The 23,968-nt window shown below is 43.0% G+C and overlaps 1 protein-coding gene and 1 long non-coding RNA gene across 3 annotated transcripts in view; one reads left to right on the top strand and one right to left on the bottom strand.

Annotated features, from left to right (window-relative positions):
* Positions 1-23,968, bottom strand: part of SYN3 (synapsin III) — a 467,769-nt gene that overhangs the window by 57,952 nt on the left and 385,849 nt on the right. The window lies entirely within an intron of this gene.
* LOC119543112 lies at positions 1,592-22,579 on the top strand. Its single transcript, XR_005218526.1, has 3 exons — positions 1,592-1,852; positions 21,208-21,285; positions 22,526-22,579. It is a non-coding gene; the product is annotated as an uncharacterized LOC119543112 (long non-coding RNA).

Here is a 23,968-nt window from a genome sequence, read left to right as displayed (position 1 = left end):
CCTTCTGTGGAGCTCACAGGAACGTTTTCCTCCAAAGTCTCATTTCCGTGTCCATCACTCAATTGATTCTTAACATAGGAAGAAAGAGAGGTGTTACTATGTTGGGCCTCAACACTTTTGAAAAATAAAATAAAATTGGGGCATAATGAAGTTGAGCATTTCATGTGTGGAGCTGGCATGGTGCATACCACCAGGGGAGAAGATGGCTGATCTGGAGAGTGGGCACGGATCTCAAATTCAAGGGGATATTATCCCCATACCACAGATGAGGAAAGAGGCTTGGAGAGGGCATGTGACTAGTCTTGTCACATTTCCAGGTAGTGGAAAGACTGTCTGAGCTCAGAGTCCTACTGCTTCTACTTCATACTCTCAAGCTGATGAGGCCCACGAAAGAGGAGGTTTGTTAAACCCCTAGTGCCCCCTTCCTGTCTTTTTATCATTGCAGACCCTGATTTGGGCCAGAGTGATGGCTATTTTGTCCACACATGGTGTGTGTGTGTGTGTGTGTGTGTGTGTGTCTTTGAGCTTGTGAATGAGGATGGGGATCAGTTCCAGAAGGAGCTGGCATCAGTCCTAGTTCCAGAGGGAGCTCCACCATCGCAGCTACATACAGTCCCCTAGAGGATTAAAGCTCCCCCTGGGAAGGACAAGGCTGGGGTTTCAAGGGCAAAACCACAGTCAGAGCTTTGCTTTGCTACTCTGGGGAAGCTCCTCTGCCTATGGGGTCCTGGGTGACATCACGTTGATCTAGGTTCAAATCCTGGCTTATGCACCAATAACCACTATGACCTGGAGCAAGTTCTTTAAGTCTTTCTCAGACTGAGTTTTCTCATGTGTAAAATGGAGATGATAATATTTATATAACTCAGGATTGGGAGGATTAGAAATTCTCTCTCTCTCTCATCCATTTATCTATCTATCATCTGTCAATCATCTATCTCTATCTTGGTCATCTGTCTATCTTCATCTAGCTATCTAGCATTCATCTGTCTCTCCTAGGTGGTGACTATTATTACACACATAAGAGTTTTAAAAGATACAAAAGCCACACAAATGGAATTGATTGCTTTGACCATGGGTTTGGGTGTCAGGCATCACCATTTTCTAGTGTGTGACTTCGGGAAATTTCTTAACCTCTTTAAAATCTTAATTATGTCATTTTTAAAATGGAATTTATATTAGTACATGCCACATAAAGTTACTGTGAAGATTTAGTGATATAAACCATGTCATATGATTTGAACAGTGCCTGGCACAAGGAAAACACTCCTCAAATGTTAGCTGTTTGTCACTAATCATAAGCACCTTTGTGAATAAGGCTTCTAGAGATTTTGTAAAGTCCAATATACACTAATATCCTAAATTATCCAACACAGAATTCAAGCTACTTTCTTTATTTTTCTGGCACCAGTGGCTTGTATTTTCTGGACTTGGAGTTCTCTCCCCTCAGCTCTCTATAAAGTTTTCAATAAAGGCTATGCCAAGGGTATGTTAAGTTTGGCGTGTGCAGCTTCTGAGGTCGGTTCAATGTGGTCTTTAACCTCTCTCACACTGCCCTTTTAGGGAGGGTCCGAAAACCTGCTGACTTTCCTGGAAGACTTGCGAGGTGTTTGTCTACAGCCAAAAGACAGACAGAGAGGAGGATGCCGAGTGTGGGTGCCGGCAGTGGATGGTTGGACTTCTTTTCTGCCTGTCTGCCTTGTAAAATGGTAGGCTATTAAAAGCCATTTAAAACTTTTTTCAAAAACAATAAAGAGACTTTTTTTTGCTGGGTTGGAATTTGACTCCCTGGCAAACAAAATTCTACTTTAGCAGAAACAACAGGGTACTGCTCATGTCGTCAAAGTTAAAGGTGAGAACATTCCACTGCTTATTTTTTAATTTAAAATTTTAATCTTGGGGTTGGAGTTGTGTTGTCTTCTCTCTCAGGTAGATTTGCCTTACAGTAGGGAAAGGTGGGTAACAGGGTGGTGGGGAGGCTTAGAAGAAGGGGTGAGGGCAGGATGTTGAAAACTCAGTCCTAGCTATGGTATCTTCAACCATGATATATACAGATTGAACAACCCAGAATCTCAGAATGTGAAGACACCCGAGTGGTCATCTGGTCAACCCTCCCATTTTGCCAATGAGGCAACTGACATATAAAGTGGAGGAGGTGACTTGCCCAGGACTACCCATTAGCCAAGGATGGAGATTTGCTCCAAGTCTGTTCAGCACAGGGGTGCTCTCTGTCTATGACCCATGGGGTGGCATGCATGACAGGGGCGGTTTGCAGGATGGTACAAAGGGGGTTCACAAATTAACATTTTTAATGTTAACAGTTAAATATTAATTTCAATGTGTATTAGGAAAAGTTATCTGGCTCATAAATCTTGTATTTATTGTGATGACATAAAGTTCAATTTTTTAATTTAATTAATTAATTAATTAAGTGAGAAAGAATGTGAGTTATTGTAAAAACATTGGATAATTAACAGACAAGATAGAGGGATGTTGCAACTCTCAACTACAGTCCACCCCATTTTTTAAGGCTATAGTACTGCAGGGGGCAGCCTGGAGGGCCTTTAAGTTCTCCTAGAATTTGGTATTTTAAATTTTGAGTAGGAACAAACTTCCCCAGACTATCCCTTTCCCCTTCTCTTTCACCCTGTCTCTATCTACTTTTTCTTTCTCCTCTATTTCTCGCCTCCCTTATATTTATCTACTTTATTCATAATCTCCAATGTCCAGAACAACCAGTGCGAAGATGGGGTGACTGATCATTAAGGGCAGAATCTGCTACTGCACTGTCCATCCTGAGTTGGGATTCATATGGGGCCCTGGCTGCTGGGGAGCACAAACCTTGAGACTTTTGCTTGCCCTTTCTCTATGAAATATCAAATATACCCCATTGATCCTCCTGCCTCTCAGAGCTGCCTAATCTGTGAAACAAATGTGCCTAGGACATTAAAGATTTACTGTGGATAAATCCATACCAGTGGTATCTCCCCACAATGCCTGGTCTATGATTATGGTCCTTAATAGGCTTTCAAATCCCTATCCCAAAGCCATAATTAAAAGATGAAAACAAAAGAGTATGAAAGATGGCCCCATTTATGTGCAGGTTCTATGCTAGGGTTAAAATAAAATAAATGAAATCTTTCCTTCCCCAGCTAAGATCAGTGACCTTGGGGGACTGACTTTGAGACAATAATTTATTGTGTAACTTCTAGAATCATAACCTTCATGAAGGCAGGGACTTTGTTGGGTTCCCCACTGTATTCTCGGTGCCCAGGACATCACCATGAGGGCTCAATATTTGTTGAGTAAGTCAACGAATGTACCAGCTCTTGGCTAGGTACTGGGACTCCAATCATTGCCCTCAAGCTTAGATCACTGACAAGAAAACAAAGAACTGCGGGACAGTAAGATGGTGCAATAAGAGAGGGCTGTGCTAGGTCCAGAGCTGGCTCAAACAAGGGCATAAGTCATTAAGGTTGGGCAAGTCAGTGAAGGCTTTAAAGGGGAGAAGTTTCTTCAGCTGGGTCTGAAAGGATGAATCCCAAGGCGGAGACACCCCAGGGTGAGATCTGAGGTCTGTAGAGTGCAGGTGAATTTGGGAGGACTTAGCATAAGAAGGTGTCACCATCCCAGTCCCTGGGGCCATGCTCCAGCGATTTCTGACAACAAAACAATCTCTGGACTTCAGTGACTCCAGCTCCTTTGCTTCTGCTCCTCTGCTCCCCACTACACTCTACTCACTCCTCCAGCCAAAGGACCCAGGACTTTGTGGTGCCACTGATGGTGACTTGGTGATGGCATTCAAGGGGGCTCTACCCCAAACTACCAACCTGGTATGAGAGCTGGAAGCAGTGGTGTTCTGGAGCTGGCTTATACTGGCTTGTGAGAGTCAACTGATAAATATTTAGGAATTTTGTGAACCAATTGTCCATGGTGGGGGTATTTACACCACAGAAATGGATAAACAGTAAAAACTGGGGATTTCTTTTCCCCCAGAGAGTCAGTTTGCCAGAATACCACCGGCTGGAAGACAGCTTAAGCTGACTGGTTCTCAGTGCATCATGGAGGGACATGAAGTGTTGTGCAAATATCTGATTGCTTTTTTGTTAAAATAAAATTTTTAAAAGCTTGATTTTAAAGAATCCAACAAATATGCTCAAATGTTTGATATACATTAACTTGGGCTGCCTGGGTAATTCTTTTTCACATAGTCCGCAGAGTAAGGCTTCTCTCACCACTTGGTTTATTTGGGATTGCAGAGCAAGCTGGTAAAACACTGGTGATTGTCTCAAGGCCACTGTGTCAGTTTGAATGTATTATGTCCCCCAAATGCCACTATCTTTGATGTAATCTTGTGTGGGCAGACGTTATCAGTTTTGATTAGATTTCTTTGAGTGTTTCTTTGGAGATGTGCCCCACCCAGCTGTGGGTGATGACTCTAACTGGATAATTTCCAAGGAGCATTGGCCCGCCTATTGGGTGGGTCTTGATCATTGGAGCCATATAAATGAGCTGATGGGCAGAGGTAACAGAGTGCAGCTGTGAGTGACGTTTTGAAGAGGAGCTACAGCCAAGAGGGACAGTTTGAAGAAAGCACAGGAGCTGCAGATGAGAGACAGTTTGAAGATGGCCATTGAAAGCAGACTCTAGCTCCAGAGAAGCTTGGAGAGTACAAATATCCCAAGTGCAGCTAAGAGTGACATTTTTGAGGAACTGCAGCCTAGAGAGGAATGTCCTGCGAGGAAGCCATTTTGAAACCAGAACTTTGGAGCAGATGCCAGCCACGTGCCTTCCCAGCTAACAAAGGTTTTCCAGACACCATTAGCCATCCTCCAGTGAAGGTACCCAATTGCTGATGTGTTACCTTGGACACTTTATGGCCTTAAGACTGTAACTGTGTAACCAAATAAACCCCCTTTTATAAAAGCCAATCCTTTTCTGGTGTTTTGCATTCCAGCAGCATTAACAAACTAGAACAGCTGCACTATGCAAGGACACAAAATATGAAGGTTAGTTGGGTGCTGAGGTTGATATAAGACTTAGTTTGTCAAAAGAGCTCCATTGGGGAAGACTTCCAGGGAAGATGGCAAAATAGGGAGCTCCAGAACTCAGTACTTCCACCAAAACAGCTATTAAACAGGCAGGAACTGTCTGAAACAGCTGTTCTGGGGCACTGGAGGTCAGAAGAACTCTGTACAGCATCAAGGGAAGAGCAGGAGAAAAAGGCTGATACACAATGTTAAAGATCTACAAATTGCTCTCTCCATGCAGCAGCTACTGGTGCCCATGCCCCACTCTCATGGCAGGTGCTGGTGAGAGAAAGGGACATAGAAGTCCTCTTCCACAAGAACAGGGGTGGGCACGGCTGATAGCTGATCATGGCTTTTGATTAGTGAATTTGGATCACTGGTCATGGCTTTGAGGGCAGCTGTTGTTTCAACCTGCAGTAACCATTGTTTCAACTCTCCCCAGACAGGGGTGGAAGGAGTGGAGATTTAAAGGTACAGTGCTTCCTCAGGACTGTGGGGACACAGATGAAGTTCTGCATTTGCTGGGCAGGCCAGGAAAGCTCAGCTTTGGGGAGCTGTTGGAGAAACTTTTGGTGCCCTTCCTGATTCCCTCCCCAGGGCACTTAGGAGACAGACTGTGCCCCCTTCTTGGGTCCCTGGCCCTATTTTGGCTGGGAAAGACTGACTTGGGAAAGTCCTCTTTAGGGTAACTCTCCTCTCAGAATTTGCCCTCTTGGCAAAAGCAGCTTGAGACAATGAAAGTTGTGTAAAAAAACTATAGAAGCAGACAGTCTGGAACAAAGGCCTGCTGGCTTCAAACACTGGGAGAAGGAGATCTGTCTTCTGGGAAACAAAAGGGACAACCAAACTCCTGTAAACAGGGAAATTTCAAAACGACTAACAAGCAAGCCCAGGGCAAGACAGAGGCCCTGAAGGGGAAAACCCTGCACACTGCACTCACCTCGGGCAGAACTTCCTGATAGGAGGGCTGAAGCTCAAGAAAATCTGTTTCTTGTCACCAGCTGGTTACAAAACCAAGAAACAGACATCCCAGGGAGTAAATCCCAGAGTGAACATTTAAAAATATTAAAATGTGCGACAAAAGAGTACAAGACAAACAAATAGGAAATGATGGTCCATCCAAAGGAGGGTGATAAAAATACATAAAACACTGTGCCAGTTTAAATGTATTATGTCCTCCAAGATGCCATTGTATTTCATGCAGTCTTGTGTGGGCAGGAAATGTATTGGTGTTGATTGGGTTGGAGACTTTGGAGATGTGATCATTCAACTGTGGGTGAAATCTTTCATTGGATAATTTCCATGGAGATGTGGCCCTGCCCATTCAGCATGGGCCTTGATTAGTTTACTTGAACACTATATAAGCTCAGATAGAAGGAGTGAGCTTGCTACAGCTAAGAGGGACATTTTGAAGAATGAACAGGAGCTGAGAGAGCAGCTGGAGCTGAGACAGACAGTTAGAAGATGGCCATTAGAAGCTGATGCAGACATTTTGGAGAACGCCATTTTGGAATGCAACCTGGGAGCAAGAAGATGCCAGCCACATGCCTTCCCAGCTAACAGAGGTTTTCCAGACACCATTGACCATCCTCCAGTTAAGGTACCTGATTGTTGATGCATTACCTTGGACACTTTATGGCCTTAAGACTGTAACTGTGTAACCAAATAAGCCCCCTTTTATAAAAGCCATTCCATTTCTGGTGTTTTGCATTCTGGCAGCATTAGCAAACAGGAACAAACACCAATGAAGATGGGGAATATGGACATATTGAAGAAAGCTTTTAAAAAACAATCTTAAAAATACTGAAGGAGATGAAGGAAAGTACAGAGAAAGAACTAAAGGATGTCAGGAAAATAATGAATGAACAATACGAGGGTCTAGGTAAAGAGATAGAAAATTTAAAAAGGAACCAAACAGAACTCTTGGAGCTGAAGACCACAATAACTGAAATGAAAAATGTCCAGGGAGGTTTCAAGAGCAGATTGGAGCTGGCAGAAGAAAGAATAAGTGAACTTGAAGATAAGACACTTGAAATAAGTCATGCTGAGGAGCAGGAAGAAAAAGTAATGTTAAAAATGAAAATAGCCTAAGGTTCCTCTGGGACACCATCAAGTAAACTAATGTATGCATTATGAAAGTCCCAGAAGGAGAAGAAAGAGAGAAATAGGCAGAAGGAATAGTCAAAGAAATAATGATAGAGAACTTCCAAAACTTAGCAAAAGACATGAATATAAACATCCAAGAAACTCAGAGAACACCAAACAGGATGAACATGAAGAAAAATACTTCCCATCATATATTGATTACTCTATCAAATGCAAAGGACAAGCAGAGAGTTCTGAAAGCGCTAAGAGAAAAGCAACATGTTACATACAAGGGAGTCCCAATTAAAATGAGTGCTAATTTCTCATCAGAAACCATGGAGGCAAGAAGACAGTGGGTTGAAACGCTTAAAGTGCTGAAGGAAAACAACTGCCAGCCAAGAATTTTATATCCAGCAAGACTCTCTTTCAAAAAATGAGGGAAATATTAAGAGTCTAAGATGAACAAAAGCTGAGGGAGTTCATCGCTGTTAGATTGCCCTACAAGCAAGGAAATGACACTATACAGTGGTTCAAAGTAGCATAAAGAAATAAAGACCTGTGGTAAAGGTAACTATTTGGGTACTTATAAATGCCAGTATTATTTTATTGTATCATTTGGCACGTAACTCCACTTTTTGCTTCATACAGATACTAAAATGCAAATGCATAAAAAGAAATGATAAATCTAGGTTTTTGGACATACAATGTACAAAGATATAAGTGGTAAAAAGTACAAAAAAAAATGGTGGGGAATAGAAGGAAAAGGAAAAGTATATGGGCATGTTGTTGAAGTTAAGCAGGTATCAAACCAAATGTGAATGTTATACATTTAGGATGTTAAATTTTAACCCCATGGTAACCACAAGGAAAACAGATGAAAAATATATCCAGATAGAAATGAGAAGACAGTTAATATGATAGAACACAAAAAAGCAAATCAATATAAAAGTAGGCTGTAACAGAGGGCAAGGGGCAAAGAAAAAGCACAGATTTATGACGTTTATATAGCAGAATGGCAGAAGAAAGTCCTGTATTATCAGCAGTGACTTTAAATGTAAATGGATTAAACTCTCCAGTGAAAAGGCAGAGATTGGCAGAATGGATTAAAAGGCATGACCCAACTATATGCTATCTGCAGGAGACTCACCTTAAAGTCAAAGACACAAGTAGGTTGAGGGTGAAAGGATGGAGAAAAATATGCTATACAAGTAGTAACCAAAAGAGAGCCCAGGTGACTATATCAATATCAGATAAAATAGACTTTAAGTCAAAACAAAACAGTTATGAGGGACAAAGATTGTCACCATATACTGATAAAGGGGATTCAACAAGAAGATGTAACAATTATAAATATATATGCATACAAGAGCAGAGACCCAAAATATATGAAGCAAATACTGACAGATTTGAAGGGAGAGACTGGCAGTTCTACATTAATAGTAGGAGACTTTAACATGCCACTCTCAGTAATGGATAGAACATCTAGTCAGAAGATCAACAAGGAAGTACAGGAACTGAGTGATACACTAGACCAACTAGACCTGACAGACATATATAGAACACTGCACCCAACAAAAACAGAATATACATTCTTCTCGAGTGCACATAGATCATTCTCCAGGATAGCCCATATGTCATGTCACAAAACAAGCCTCAATAAATAAAAAAATATTGAAATCTACAATGTATATTCTCCAACCACAAAGAAATGATGCTAGAAATCAATAACAGAGAGAGAAATGGAAAATTCACAAGTATGTGGAAATTAAACAACATATTCTTAAACAACCAATGGGTTAAAGAGAAAATCAGAAGTGGAATTCGGAAATATCTTGAGGAAAATGAAAATGAAAATACAACATACCAAAACTTATGGGATGCAGTGAAGGAAGTGCTGAGAGGGAAATTTACTCTAAATGCTTACATTAAAAGAGAAGAAAGACTTCAAATCAGAGACGTAACATTAAAACTGGAAGAACTAGGAAAAAAAAGAGCAAACTAAACCCAAAATGAGGAAAAGGATGGAAATAACAAAGATTAGAGTGGAGATAAATGAAATAGAAAACAAAACAAAACAAAAAAGACATAGAGAATCAACAGAACCAAGTTGGTTCTTTGAAAAGATCGATAAAATTGACAAATATTTAGCTAGACTGGCAAAGAGAAGAAGAGAGAGGATACGAATAACAAAAATCAGAAATGAAAAGTGGGCCATTACTACTGACCCTGTTGAAATAAAAAGGACTACAAGAGGATACTATGAATGGCTATATATACCAATAAATTAGATAACCTAGATGAAATGGACACATTCGTAGAAATACACAAACTGCCTACAATAACTCAAGAGGTAATAGAAGATTTCAACAAACCAATTACTAGTAAAGAGATTGAATCAGTAATCGAAAACCTCCAAACAAAGAAAAGCCCAGGACGAGACGGCTTCACAGGGGAATTCTACCAAACGTTCCAAAAAGACAATTCCAATTTTGCTCAAATTCTTCCAAAAAATTGAAGAGGAGGGAACAATCACTAACTCATTCTGTGAGGCCAACATCACTCTCATACCAAGGCTGGATAAAAATATGACAAGAAAAGAAACTACAGACTAATATCTCTGAATGCTGAAGCAAAATCCTCAACAAAATAGTAGCAAACTGAATCCAACAGCATATTAAAAGGATTATACACAATGATCAAGAGGGATTTATCCTTGATATGCAAAGCTGGCTCAACACCAATCAACTGATTAATGTAATACAACACATTGTAATGCACCAAAATTAATGTAATGCACCATATTAACAGAATGAAGGAAACCAACATGCGATCATCTCAATTGATGGAGAAAAGGCATTTGACAAAATACAGTGCCTTTTCTTGATAAAAACACTTAGGACACTAGGAATAGAAGGAAAGATCCTCAACATGATAAAGAGCATATGTAAAAAGCCACAGCTAACATCTTACTTAACAGTGAAAGACAGAAAGCTTTCCTTCTAAGATCAGAACAAGACAAGGATAGCCAGTGTCTCCACTGTTATTTAACAGTGCTGGAAGTTCTTGCCAGAGCAATCAGGCAATAAAAAGAAATAAAAGGCATCCAGATTGGAAAGGAAGAAGTAAACCTTTCACTATTTTCAGGTGATATGACCCTATATAAAGAAAATCCTGAAAAATCCACAGTGAAGCTCCTAGGGTATAGGCTCAATACCCAACACCCATAGTATTTCTATACATGAGCAACGAACAGTCAGGACATAAATCAAGAAAAAAAATCCATTCACAATAGCAACTAAAGAATCAACTATCCAGGAATAAATCTAACCAAGGAGATAAAGGACTTATACACAGAAAACCATAAAACATTACTAAAAGAAATTAAAGAAGACCTAAATAAATATTCTGTGTTAATGGAGTGGAATACTAAATATTGTTATGATGTCAATTATACCCAAAGCAATTTATAGATTCAATGCAATCCCAATCAAAATTCCAACAACTGTTTTTGCAGAGATGGAAAAGCCAATCATCAGATTTATATGGAAGTGTATGGGGCCCCAAATAGCTGAAGCCATATTAAAAAAGAAGAATGAAGTTGGAGGACTCACACTTTCCAATCTTAAAACTCATGACAAAGCCACAGTAACTGAAACGGCCTGGTATTGGCACAAGGACAGACATATAGACCAATGGAATTGAATTAAGAGCTCAGAAATCAACACTCACATTTATGACCAACTGATTTTTGACCACTCAACTGGGAAAGAAGAGTCTCTTGAATAAATGGTGCTGGGTGGGGGAGAGAAGGAGGACCCCTACATCACATCATATACAAAAATCAGCTTACAATAGATCAAGGACCTTAAAATAAGAGCTAGAACTATCAAACTCCTAGAAGAAAATGTAGGGAAGCATCTTCAGGACCTTGTGTCAGGCAATGATTTCTTAGACTTTACACCCAAAGCACAAGCAACAAAAGAAAAAATCAAAATTAAAATCTTTTGTTCTTCAAAGGACTTTATCATGAAAGTAAAATGACAACTTACAGAATGGGAGAAAATACTTGGAAACCACATATCTGATAAAAATTTAATATTCAGAATATATAAGAAAATCCTTCAATTTAACAGCAAAAAGACAAAATGGGCAAAAGACTTGAACAGACATCTCTCCAAAGAAGATATACGAATGGCCAGAAAGTACTTGAAGAAATGCTCAATATCTTTAGCCATCAGGGAAATTCAAATCAAAACCATGAGACACCATTTCACACCCATTAGAATGGCTGCTATTAAAAATAAATGGAAAACAACAAGTATTGGAGAGGATGCAGAGAAAGAGGAACACACATTCCTTGCTGGTGGCAGTGTAAAATGGTGCAGCTGCTGTGGAAGACAGTTTGGCCATTCCTCAGAAAGCTGAGTAGAGAATTACTGTTTGACCCGGCAATCCCACTGCTAGGTATATACCCCAAAGATTTGAAAGCAGGGGCTCGAACAGATATTTGCACACTGATGTTCATAGTGGCATTATTCACAATTGCCAAAACATGTAAGTAATCCAAGTGTCCATCAACAAATGAATGGATAAATAAAATGTGGTATATACATACAATGGAATACTATTCTGCCATAAAATGGAATGAAGTCCTGATACATGTGACAATGTGGATGAACCTGGAAGACATCACGTTGAGTGAAATAAGCCAGACACAAAAGAACAAATATTGTTTGATTTCACTGATTTGAAACAATTAGAATAAGCAAACTCTTAGAGTCAGAATCTAGCATGTATGTTACCAGGGGACAGGGTGGGGATAGGGAACGGAAAGTTAAGGCTTGAAATGTGCAGTGTTCCTATTTGGAATGATGGAAATGTTTTGGTAAAGGAAGAGGGTGATGATAGCACAACATCGTGAACTTAATTAACAGCCTGAATGTATATACCTGGATATGATTAAAAGGGGAATTCCATGTTAGATTGTATATATGGTGACAGAAAATTTTTTTTAAAAAAATCCACAGAACTACACTACACAATGAACTCTAAGTTAAACCATGAACTTTAATTAATAGTACAATTATAAAAATGTGCTATCATCAGTTGTGACAAATGTTCCAGCCAATGTAAGATGTTGGTGGTGGGGTGGTATATGCAAGTCCTGGATTTTATGCATGATTGTTCTGTAAACCCACAACTTTTCCAATAAAGAAAATAAAAAGAGCCTCATGGTTCTCCTGAGGGATTTTATAATAGATGTTATAAATTAAAAGTTATAGAATAAAATTACAACTAATCTAATACTACTTTGATCTCTGATTTTAAGTTCTGAGTAGGCTTTCATTTGAAAGGAGAGTTCTCTCATCGCCTGGGCCAGTCTTTCTGTAAAGGAATCTGAAGCACCTGCGAGGGAGAATATCACTGTGCTCCTCGTAGTGTAGCTGGGAAGGAAAAGCAAGGGAGGGAAACCTGGAAGGGAAGCAAGGGATTTTCTAAGTCAGGACTCCTGACTTCCCATTCAGTGCTATTTCCTTTATGTGGGAGGAATGTGTCCAAATTTCATTATTTCAGCAGGGAACAAAATCACCATTTTTTGGTGGGTGCCAAAAATATCTGAACTAAATCCATGCCCTCTAAAGTGTTGTATAAATGCACATCCACAAGGACCAATGTGCATTGGCTCTGCCTCTCTCTGACCTGATCTCCTACCACCCACTCCCTCTCTCTCTCTTTCTTAGAACATGCCAAGCTCAGTCCTGCCTCAGGGCCTTGGCCCTTGCTACCTCATCTGCCAAGAAAGCTCTTTCTGCAGGTAGTCACAGAGCCAGCTCCTTCTCATTATCTCTGCTCAGCCTGTCCCCTCCTTGGAGAGGCCTCTCCTGATCACCCAATCTAAAGAAAGTCTTTTATACCTGATCATATTCTATTACATTGCACTCTCTCATGGTCTTTCTCACACTTATTACTGTCTGAAATTATCCTGCGGTTGTCTATATCCCCCACAAAAAGATAGGCTCCATGACAGCAGGGATATGTCTTTTAATTTCACGACCATATCCCTGGCTCCTTGTACATAGTAGGTATTTAATAACTGTTTGCTGAATGAATACATGAGTCAACAGATGCTGGCCATGGTACGGCGACACTCTTTTGACCTAAGGGAGTGGCTTTCAAACTGGACCCCACCGAGTCTTGTGGTATCTTGGAGGACCTGTGCAAGGGAGACCAGTTGGCTGGGACTCTACATCTCCTCCCTTTAACCATAGCAGCTCCTCTTTGATCCTTTTTATATATTGTGCATTTGCCTTGTTCATTGGCCAGAGGGCTCAGAGTCCCAAAAGCAAGGCCAGGCCATTGTTGAGGAAGCCTCAGAAGTGTCTTAGGTTCCTAGGGCTGCGCTAATGAGCTGGGTGGCCTAAAATAACAGAAGTGCACTGGCTCACAGCTCTGGAGACGGGGAGCCCCATTCAAGGCTTCTGCAGGGCTGCTTCCCTGGAATCTGTAGCTCCTGGAGGTAGGTTGCCAGCCAGCCATGGTATTCTCTGGCTTGAGGCAGAACTCAATCTCTGCCCCTGCCAAGTGTCTGAATTTCCTCTAAGGACACCAGTCACATCAGATCAGGGCCCACCTAATCCAGTTTGGCCTCATCTTAACTAATCACATCTTCAAAGACCCTATTTCCAGATCAGGTCACATTCACAGGGCTGGGGCTTAGGACTTGAGCATGTCTTTTTCGGGGGACACAATTCAACCCATAAGAGAATGGCAGGTTGGACTCCACACCTTTGGAAGTCTTCTTTAGCCCTGATATTTAGGACTCTGTGAAGGGGACACAGGTAGATTAAATATTTTTTTCTAAAAAATTTTATTGTAGTAATATATATACCACAAGAAATTTCCCATTTTAACCACTATCATGTGTATAAGTCAGTGATCATCACTACATTCACAACATTTTGCTACCAACACCACCATCATTATCAAAATTTTTTCAATACCCCAAACAGAAACTCTGTACCCATTGAGCAATAATGTCTCATTCCCAACCCCCATCCCCACCCCATCCCCACCTCCATCCCCACCCCCCCGTTAGCCTGTAACCCATTCTCTCTCTCTCTCTGTTTGCTTCTTCTAGGTATCTCATATAGGTGAAAGCACACAATATTTGTCCTTTGGTGTCTGGCTTATTTCATTCAACATCAGGCAGGGTAAGTTTTGACATTAAGGGGTGGTAGCTAGAAGAGTGGGTTCAAAGAAGACACAGTCTCCTGGATGGGAGACCCCAGGCACGAGGACAGGGGTCTTCAGGAGGTTCTGAGTCTCCCCAGCAGCTGCCCCAGCTACTTGCTGCGAGTCACATACTCGTGATGGGCTGGCTGGTGCTTTTTGCGGAGGCCACGTTGGAGCAGTCGGCATTTTCCACGACATGAAGCATAACGTTTGTTCCTCCACTTACCAAGAGAGCAACTGCCTGGCTCTCTGTGGCCTCATTAGATGGGATTCTATTTCCACAGCACTCACTTTTAGAATGTTTTTATTTGCTGTTCCAGGCTCTTGGAGAGACAGCCCAGGAGACTCTACTGATAAAATGGCTCTGGGCACAATAGAGATGGGGGAGATTCTGAAATGAATAGCTGCTTTGTTTACTTGGCACTGGATCAGGCGAGAGCAGCTATATTACAAAAATAAATAAAGTTCCTTTTCTCTCCACGAGAAAAAAAAAAAAAAACTACTCGGATTGCACGGCTTACAATTCAGTTTCCCTTATGGAACATAACAAATGCAAGTGAAGTTAACTTTGTGAGAAGAAATTTTTAAAAATGAAATAATTATGGGGTGGGAGTGAGATAGGGCTGGAGAAGGGGGTAAGATCAAGAGATGCCTCATGAGAGAGCCAAATATAAAAAGCAGCAGCAGGCTGGGTATGGGTCTAGCAAGATATGAATTTATGTAAATTACAGCATCTGCGTAAATGAGGGGCTCCTAAATATGACAGAGCCTCCTTCCCTGAAGACTTGGCCCATGTTTCTGTCCCATGATGGGGAGAAGATAATAATGATTAATAATACTGCCTGTTTTTTGAGTACCCACCATGCGCCAAGCTCTGTGCCATGTGGCGTGTGCATAGATTTGTAGGTATCCTCATTTCCCCCATTTACTTCGCTTCTCTAAGCCTCAGTTTTCCCTTCTGTAAAATGGGGATGAGATGACCACCCGCCTCACAGAGCTGCTGTGACAATGACATGAGACAATGAACGTGAAGCTGGGAGAACAGGGCCTGGCACAGAGAAAGAGCCCCACAGTACTTCACACTAGAAAGGTTAAATACTGGACTCATTATCTCCCCCATTCAAGCCAATCCTTCTGCTGGATCTCATATTTCTGGGAATGGAATCAGCATATTCTCAACTTTCTTCTCCTGCCCAGCAGCTTTCCATTCTGCCTCTTCCGTGTCTCTCGATACATGCTTATCTTATCCTCCCTCACTGCCCCGGCCAGCCTGCTTTCAACCCTTATCTTCTCTTCTATGAACTGCCAGTTTCTTCCTAAAGGTCCCTGGCCTCTAATCTCTCCCCCTCCCAGCCCTCACTCCTGTCCTCTGTTCTCCACTCTGCCACCAGAATGCTCTTTCTTTGCATAAACCCAGCCAGAGGATTTCTCTCTTACCTAGAAGATGAAGTCCAAATTCTAGAGTGCAGCATAAATTGCACCTGATGATGTGGCTTTGTCTCCTGCCCCGGGTCACCTGCTGTTCCTGGGTTCACCCCAGCCAGACCTTCGCTATACTGGCTTCACGTCAGCCTCACCTGGAGCTTTGAAAAACACCCGGGCCTGGTTGCTCCTCCAGTCTATCCCGTCTGAGTCTCTGGGGGTTGGCCTGGGCAGGAGTATAATTTAAAAGCTTCCTGGGTGTTTCTAATGAGCTGCCAGGATAGAGAGTCACTGTTCCCAACCCAGCAAACAGCCCGCAAGGCTCTCCTGGCCCTTTCAGCCTTTGCATGTGCAGGGCCCGCTGCCTGGAAAGCCTTTCTCTGCTGTATCCCCAGGGCTCATGTCTCCTTCATCTTTTCAGATGCAGCTGAAGTTTCCTGCTTTATGGGAGTCATCCCTGGCACCCCTCAAAGATGCTCCCACTTCCACTGATATTTCCCTCTATCACGTTTTAATTCTTTACTTACGCGGGTCCTGTTGGGGATTGGGTCATGCACCCCATAGAGGACAGGTTCAAGCCTGAATCCCTGCTCCTGTGGGTGTGAACCCATCTGTAAAGAGGACTTTTGAAGATACTATTATTAGTTAAGGTGTGGCCAAGCTGAGTGAAGGCAGGCCTTAGTCCATGTGGCTGAAGTCCTTGCAAGGAGAGGAAATACAGACAAGACACAGTAGGAGCCAGAAGGGGAAGCCACGTGACAGGGGCACAGGTACAAGCCAAGGCACCCTGGGATTGCGGCAAGCCAGAGCCGGAACGCTACAGACTCTGGGAAAAAGCATGAGTCACTGAGACCTTGATTTTGGACTTCAAGCCTCCAAAACCAAAATAAATCCCTGTTGCTTAAGCCAACCAGCATGAGGTATTTATCACAGCAGCCCTGGCTGACTGAGACAGCTGCTCTTCCTGCTAGAAAGGGGGCTCGTGTTTATTCGTCTTTGGATGTTTGCTGCCTCAGCAAGGTGCTTATGCGACTTACAATATGTACTTCGGGGACAAATGAATAAATCAGCAGAGATCCCCCTCTCTGTCCTAGACCCCCTTCTCAGCACTTGGCTTGCATTTCTATTATAGGATTCATTTCATTCTGCTCTGCGTATAGTAAATTGTCTACATGAGCTCCCTCCCCCACCTCTCCCCAGCCCTCCGTGCCTATTTCCTACCACCTTTTACCTCAATGCCTTGCTCCAGCCCCAATCGCCTGTTCCTTGAACTTGAGTTAGTGAAGGCTCCTGCCTCGGGCCTCTTGCTGCTCATTCCCCTGGGCCATGCTCTTCCTCCATATGCCCACATGGCTCACCCTTTCCCTCCTTCCTTCCCACATCACCTTCCCCTGATCGCATCCCCAATGTGCTCCCGTCCTCTTCTCTTGTTTCCTTATTTCATCACAGATCTATTTCTTCATTCTTTTAGCATCTACTCTCCCCTCCCCACTAGAAGGTAAGCTCCATGAGGGCGGGGACTTTTTTGGGTTCCATTTTGCATCTCCAGTGCCTAGAAGAGTGCATGGCATGTAGAAATCACTGAATAAATATGTCTTGAATAAATGAACAAATGAACGTTTTCTTTCCGGTAAACCAGTATTTTTTAAACTGTGGGTTTGAACTGGGTCATCGGATCAATTTAATGGGTCACAGCCAGCATTTAAAAAAATGAAATGGACTAGAACAAAAAATATCAGAAGTCCTTGCACTTAGTAAGGGTAAATATTCCATGAGACTTAACCCAGTATATATATCATATATATAATCAGGTGACAAGGTAAAATGTATTACCTATTGTTGTTTGCAAGAAAAATTTTTGGAAAAGCAATGCATTAGACCAGGGGTCAGCAAACTTTTCCTGTGAATAGCCAGATGGTAAATACTTTAAGCTTTGCAGGACATACACAACTGTTCAATTCTGATGTTATAGTGTGAAAGAAGGCAGAGATAAAATATTCATGAATGGGCATGATTATGTTACAATAAAACTTAATTTACAAAACCAGGCGACAGGCTGGATTTGGCCCATGGGTAGGAGTTTGCCAATCTCTGCCCTAGACTATGGTCTGGTAAGTGTCTGTGTCTTATGTGTGTAAACTCCTTACACCAGGAACCATGTCTTTTTCACCCCTGGATTTTAACCATGCGTCCTTGATCCCAGGGTTTCACCCATTGCTTGTACATAACAGATGGTCATAAGATCTTTGCCAATATCTTCAATGAACATTTATTGAGTTCCTTACTGAGAACAGTTTGGCTCCAAATCCATTCAATGGTTTGTTGAATGAATACCAGCGCCCTCAGCCCTCCTCCAATCCTGCTGAAGGTCGAAACCTGGATCCCAAAGGATGCCCTTGCCCCAGCTGCCTGGGTCACGTGCTTTCAGGGGCCAGAAGGCGTGGAGGGAAGGTGATGGGAACAGGGAAGGGCTGCAGGATTTGAGGGTTTAATGGACTGTTTAAGGAACTGTCTAATTATCCTTCTTATCAGTCTGCTGGTTCCTTCCCTTTGCTCTTCCCCTTAATAAATCAAACTCCTTCTGTTGTTGTTGAGCTCACGGGTCACTGATTCTTGTGCCTGCATGTTTACAGAGTTACAACATGACCGTGAGATTGAATGGAGGGGAAGGGAGGCACCAGACAAGTGTCAGCCCTGAAGGCAACACCTCAGCTTCCCAGGCTCTTGTTGATTGTGCAGGCGAAGGACGAGGGCTTTCTGCTGACCAGGGCACAGGCCAAGGCTGGGAGGGGAGGTGAAGTCAGTGTGGGGTGGCTTGTGCACTCATCAACGTTACAGGCTGGTAGGGCAGGTGGACCAAGCTGGGAGCTGAAGGTGACCTTGAGTGCCTGTCAGCAAAATACAGCTCGTGGGCCAAATCCAGCCTGTCGCCTGCTTTTGTGTGGCCTGTTGAGTTAAGAATGGTTTCGACATTTTTCGATGGTTGAAAAAAATAATGAAAGAACAATATTTCATGATATGTGAAAAGAATATGAAGTTCGAATTTCAGTGTCTATAAATAAAGTTTTATTGGCACACAGCCACAGTCACCGATTTAGATATTGTCTGTGATTGCTTTTGCACTGCAAGTGCAGTCAGGTAGTTGCGGCCAGAAACCACTGGCTGGCAAACCTTAAACTATTTACCGTCTGGCCCTTTAAAGACAAATTTGGCTCACCCCTAACCTAGATCATGAACTTGAAGCATCTACATCCACTGGGAGGGAGCTTGTTAGAAATGGAGCATCCCAAGTCCCACTCCAGAGCCAGGGAATTGGAATTTGCATTTTAATTGGATCCCCAGGTGATTTGCATGCGCATGGAAGTTTTAGAAGCACTGAGGTGTTAGAGGAAGCAAAACAACATCTTTTAAGAATCTACATATTGATTCTTCAGAGTGCCCCACAGCCATAAGGAGGGCCATTTTACAGATTAAAAAAATAATAATAAAGACTCTAGGTCAAGGGCTTGCCCAAGGTTATATACCTGGAAAGTGCCTGAGTTGAGATTTGAACTTCCTGCCAGTTGCACAGCCAGTGGCTTTAACCTGAAGATGCCCCAAGGTGTTCAGTGGCCAGCAGAGGTTTCAGAAGAATTTTAAATTAGATGCCAATAATATTTGAAAATCAGGAGAGTTTGTACAGGACACCTAGGGAATTGGCAGCTTATAAAAGTGTCAGAAGCTCAGGGCCCCCTGGGTTATATGTTCTCTCTTGGCCTTAACTGGCTGCCCTCCCATGCTGGCCAGGGCCTTTCTGGGTCATCACTCCTCCACTTGGTCATCCCGACAGCTGCCTGCTCCCTGCAGCGTCTGAGTTTGCACTCTCTGGTCAAAACAAATGGGCAAGCCGAACAGCATGCAAATTAGTTAAGATGCAGATTCTGATTCAGTATGTCTGGGACAGGTCTGCATTCTGTATTTTTTTTACGAGGGTCCTGGGTGATGCCCACCACAGATCACACTTCGCGTAGCAGGGCTGTAGGGCAACTCGCCTGTAGACTGCAGGGGTCCCTTGGTTCATCACCCAGAGTATATCCCAATAGATGTCCCTTAGCCCCCAGGGTGGCTGGGGTCCCCCGGGTGCTCTCTTCAGCTGCTAGCAGCCTCCTCTAACTCCTCTGCTGAGTTGTACGAAGACTGCCATTTTCTCCTAATGCCACCATGTGCAAAAGGTTGAGCAGTATTTGCTGTCCCAGCACACTGCCTCCCTCAGATCGTCTAACCTCACCCCTGGCGGATGCTGGTGTCAGTGTGGAGGTGTTTTGAGACTGAAGGCCAGAAATTGAGGTAAGACTACAAGGTCTGCCAACAGGGTCCCATTTGTCTGGAGGCTTAATAGAGGCGGCTGCTAATTGTGTTAAAGATGGCTAAGCACATCCTACTCCCAAGCACACGGACACACAGATGGACACACAAACACACAGATGCACATGCACACAGCGACACACACACTCCAAAAAGTAATAAAGATAACGTTTACATCCTTCATTGGCCTCCCCCCACAAATGACCCTGCCACCTCTCAGCAGATTTGCCAGCTGCCCCCAACTGAAGTTATTTCCAACAGGTCAGAGATGGGGCAGGTCTTACTTCCAGGAAGCTTCCTGGGTGGCTGCCCCGTGCCACTGACCCCACCCGTCTTCTTGCCCATGACAGTAAGAATGGACTGTGTCTGCACAGTTTGACCAAGAAAGTCCTCACTGGGTGCACAGGCTGTATTCCAATTGGCTGGTGGAACTCTCTGCAGGGGTCCCCCCTCTGGCCTTGGCAGCCAGAATCAGTGGAAAGATGTGTGGTGCTTACGGCTACTGATGTGTGACCTTGGGCAAATCATTTAGCCTCCTGATCTCCACTTCTCTCATCTGTAAAATGGGATCAGAATACAACACTTACCTCAAAGAACTTTTGGAAGCTTCCAATGGGATAATAAATGCATATGTACTTTGTAAATTGTATATGACTGTCTAAAGCTGGGGCTTATTATTATTATTATTACTATTATTATATTTTAGAAAGAATAAGGTGCCTAATGAAATCATGGTAAACTAGAAATAATCCCCCTCCCCTCCCCAGATGTTGGGAGCCCCTTCTTTTTTCTCAGGGACTCCTGAGAGGAAAGACGTCTCTGACCTTCATTACACAGAATGCACAGGAAAGCAGAGAAAAAGACAAGGGAAGCTTACTGCTTCTCAGTGTTTGTCAGTTCAAAAATATAACGATAGTCTGTATTTTTCATGGCGGGGTTGTGTGGGTCAGTGGGAGCAGGTAATTTTTGAGTCTGTGGCTGTCCCTTTGTCCCTCTTGACAAATTGGGGCTTGGAGAGGATGGAGGTGCACACTGGCTTTAAAATACCGTGCCACAGCATGGCATTCTTCTTCTGCTTATCATTTTCTTTCAGTGAGTGTTCTCAGTCTTGGCCGCAGGCCTGGCGTGAGATCAGTCAACACCGAAAACAAGAGCGGTTCACATGCAAAAGGTCAGTGGCTCGTCTCAAAGGCACTGACATGTTTCTTGGATGGGGCCCTGTGAAATTCTTTATGAATCAACTCTCCAGTTAAGTTGGCTCCTTGCCTTGTGCTGGGAAGAGACAAGTCCACCAGGGTGTTCCCAAAGATCCTGGGCAGCAGGAAGGAAAGGACTGAAGGGCCAGGACACCTTGGTTCAAATCCTGTTTCCACCAGTAACCTGCTCCCTTGGGGAAGTCAACTAGTGGGACCTCTCTAAACAGGGGTAAGAGATACCTCCCAGGTGCCTCTGAGGATTCCAGAAGATGTTGAAAGCACATATCCGGGCACACAGACCCTCCGAAATTGTTAAGACCCTCTCTGCCTTCCCTTATTCATCCCCATCTAATTTGCTTTGAGTTATTCCAGAGAAGTTAAGAAATTTGCTCAAGATCCCTGTCTTAGTTTCCTAGGACCACATAACAATGTACCACAAATGAGGTGGCTCAAAACAATGTAGATGTATTGTCTCAAGTTCTGGAGTTCTGGAGGCCACAAGTCCAAACTCAGGGTGTCGACAGGCCACGCACCCTCTGAAACCTGTAGGACAGAATCCTCCCTTGCCTCTTCCAGGTTCTGGGGTTTGCGGGCAATCCTTGGCCTTCCTTGGCTTGTGGATGCATCACGCCAGTCTCTGCTCCTCCATCTTCATGTGGCTTTCTCTCCGGAGTCTTTGTCCGTGTCCAAATTTCCTCCTTTTTTAAAGACACCAGCCGTACTGGATTCAGGCCCATCCACCCTGATCCAGTTTGGCCTCATCTTCAAAGACCCTATTTCCAAACAAGACCACATTCACAGGGTGAGGGATTAGGACTTGACTGTGTCTTCTTGGGGGACATGATTCAACCCACTGCAGTCACTGTGCTGGTAAGTGGCAGAGCCAAGGCTAGAACCCAGGTAGATCCAAATCAAAAGCCCATCTCCTTCACTCACCTCCACCTCTCATGTTCACGTGTGTCTTCCTATTTTCAGCACACTCTTACTAGCTCTTCCAAGTGATTGGGTGAGAAAAACCATAAGGGGAAAGTGCGTTTTATGGTTTAACACCTGCCCAGCTGACTGATGGCTTGACATGCTGAGCCCTCTGTCTTGGGGCTGGCCCCTATGAAGCTTGTTGCTGCAAAGACAGGCTAAACCTGATTATAATTGTGCCTAGGAGTCTCCCCCGAGTGCCTCTTTGTTGCTCACATGTGGCCTTCTCTCCCTCTCTAGCTAAGCCATATCGGCGGGTGAACTCACTGCCCTCCCCACTACGTGGGACCTGACTCCCAAGGGTGTAAATCTCCCTGGCAACGCAGGATATGACTCCCAGGGATGACTCTGGACCTGGCATTGTGGGATTGAGAACATCTTCTTGACCAAAAGGGGATGCAAAATGAAATGAAATAAAGCTTCAGTGGCTGAGAGATTTCAAATGTAGTTGAGAGGTCACTCTGGTGGACATTCTTACACACTATATAGATAACACTTTTAGTTTTTAATATATTGGAATAGCTCGAAGTAAATACCTGAAACTACCAAACTCCAACCCAGTAGCCTTGACTCTTGAAGGTGGTTTTATAACAATGTAACTTACAAGGGGTGACAATGTGATTGAAAACCTTGTAGATCGCACTCCCTTTATCCAGTGTGTGGATGGATGAGTAGAAAAATGGGGCAAAAACTAAATGAAAAACAGGGTGGGATGGGGGGAATGATTTCGGTGTTCTTTTTTTATTTTTATTTTTTATTCTTATTCTGATTCTTTCTGGTATAAGGAAAATGTTCAAAAATAGATTGGGGTGATGAGTGCACAACAATAAGATGGTACTGTGAACAGTTGATTGTACACCATGGATGATTGTATGGTATGTGAATATATCTCAATAAAACTGAATTAAAACAAATTAAAAACTAAAAACTAAAAACAAAAAACAAAAAAACCTGCCCAGCTGTGTCTCCTGGCCCCCTGGAGGGGGGTGGCTGGGCAGAACACCCAGGTTTCCTGAATCCAGACCAAGGCTCTTTCCAGTGAACTTGGGAAGGTGCAAGAAGGAGAAGGGAAGTGGTAGAGGAAGTAACAACAGCAGACCTCTTGGCCTTCAGCTGCACATGAAAAAATGAGTCTAAATCCAGATGACTTAGTCTTCAACATGACAAATAGCAGTCTAGACAGACTTATAGAATTACTGTTTCAGTTTGTTTCTGTTTGTGCTTAGAATCATGGCATTTTGGTGTCCAAAGGTAGAAAGAAATCTTTAGGACTCCTTACAGGATATGTGTGTGCATGTGCAAGCATGTGTGTACAACCTATCACCTCTCTCTCACACTCTTATCAATCTATCATCTATCCATCCCTCATCCACCCATCCATCCTCTACCTCTCTCTATCACCCTACTCTCTCTAATCTCTATCTTTCTAGTCTCTATCACCTATCCAAGTGAGTGCTTTCAAAAAAGTTGTTTTTCAGACAAGGGAAAACACAGAGAAGTGAATGAAAGCTGTATTCAACTTAGAAATCAAAACTGTGTAACATAATGCATTTGCAGAGTTCCAATTGATATACCCATCTATCTACTTATCAATCATCTACCATTTTTACGTATTGTAGAGAGGACCCTAAGGTTAGTTGCTCTGAAGGAGAGAACACAGAATCTAAAATCTTCATTAAGGTG

This window comes from Choloepus didactylus, chromosome 8 (genome assembly GCF_015220235.1).
Source record: "Choloepus didactylus isolate mChoDid1 chromosome 8, mChoDid1.pri, whole genome shotgun sequence".
Lineage (NCBI taxonomy): Eukaryota > Metazoa > Chordata > Mammalia > Pilosa > Megalonychidae > Choloepus > Choloepus didactylus.
The sequence above is the reverse complement of the archived record's forward strand: the minus strand, read 5'-3'. Positions and strand labels throughout refer to the sequence as shown.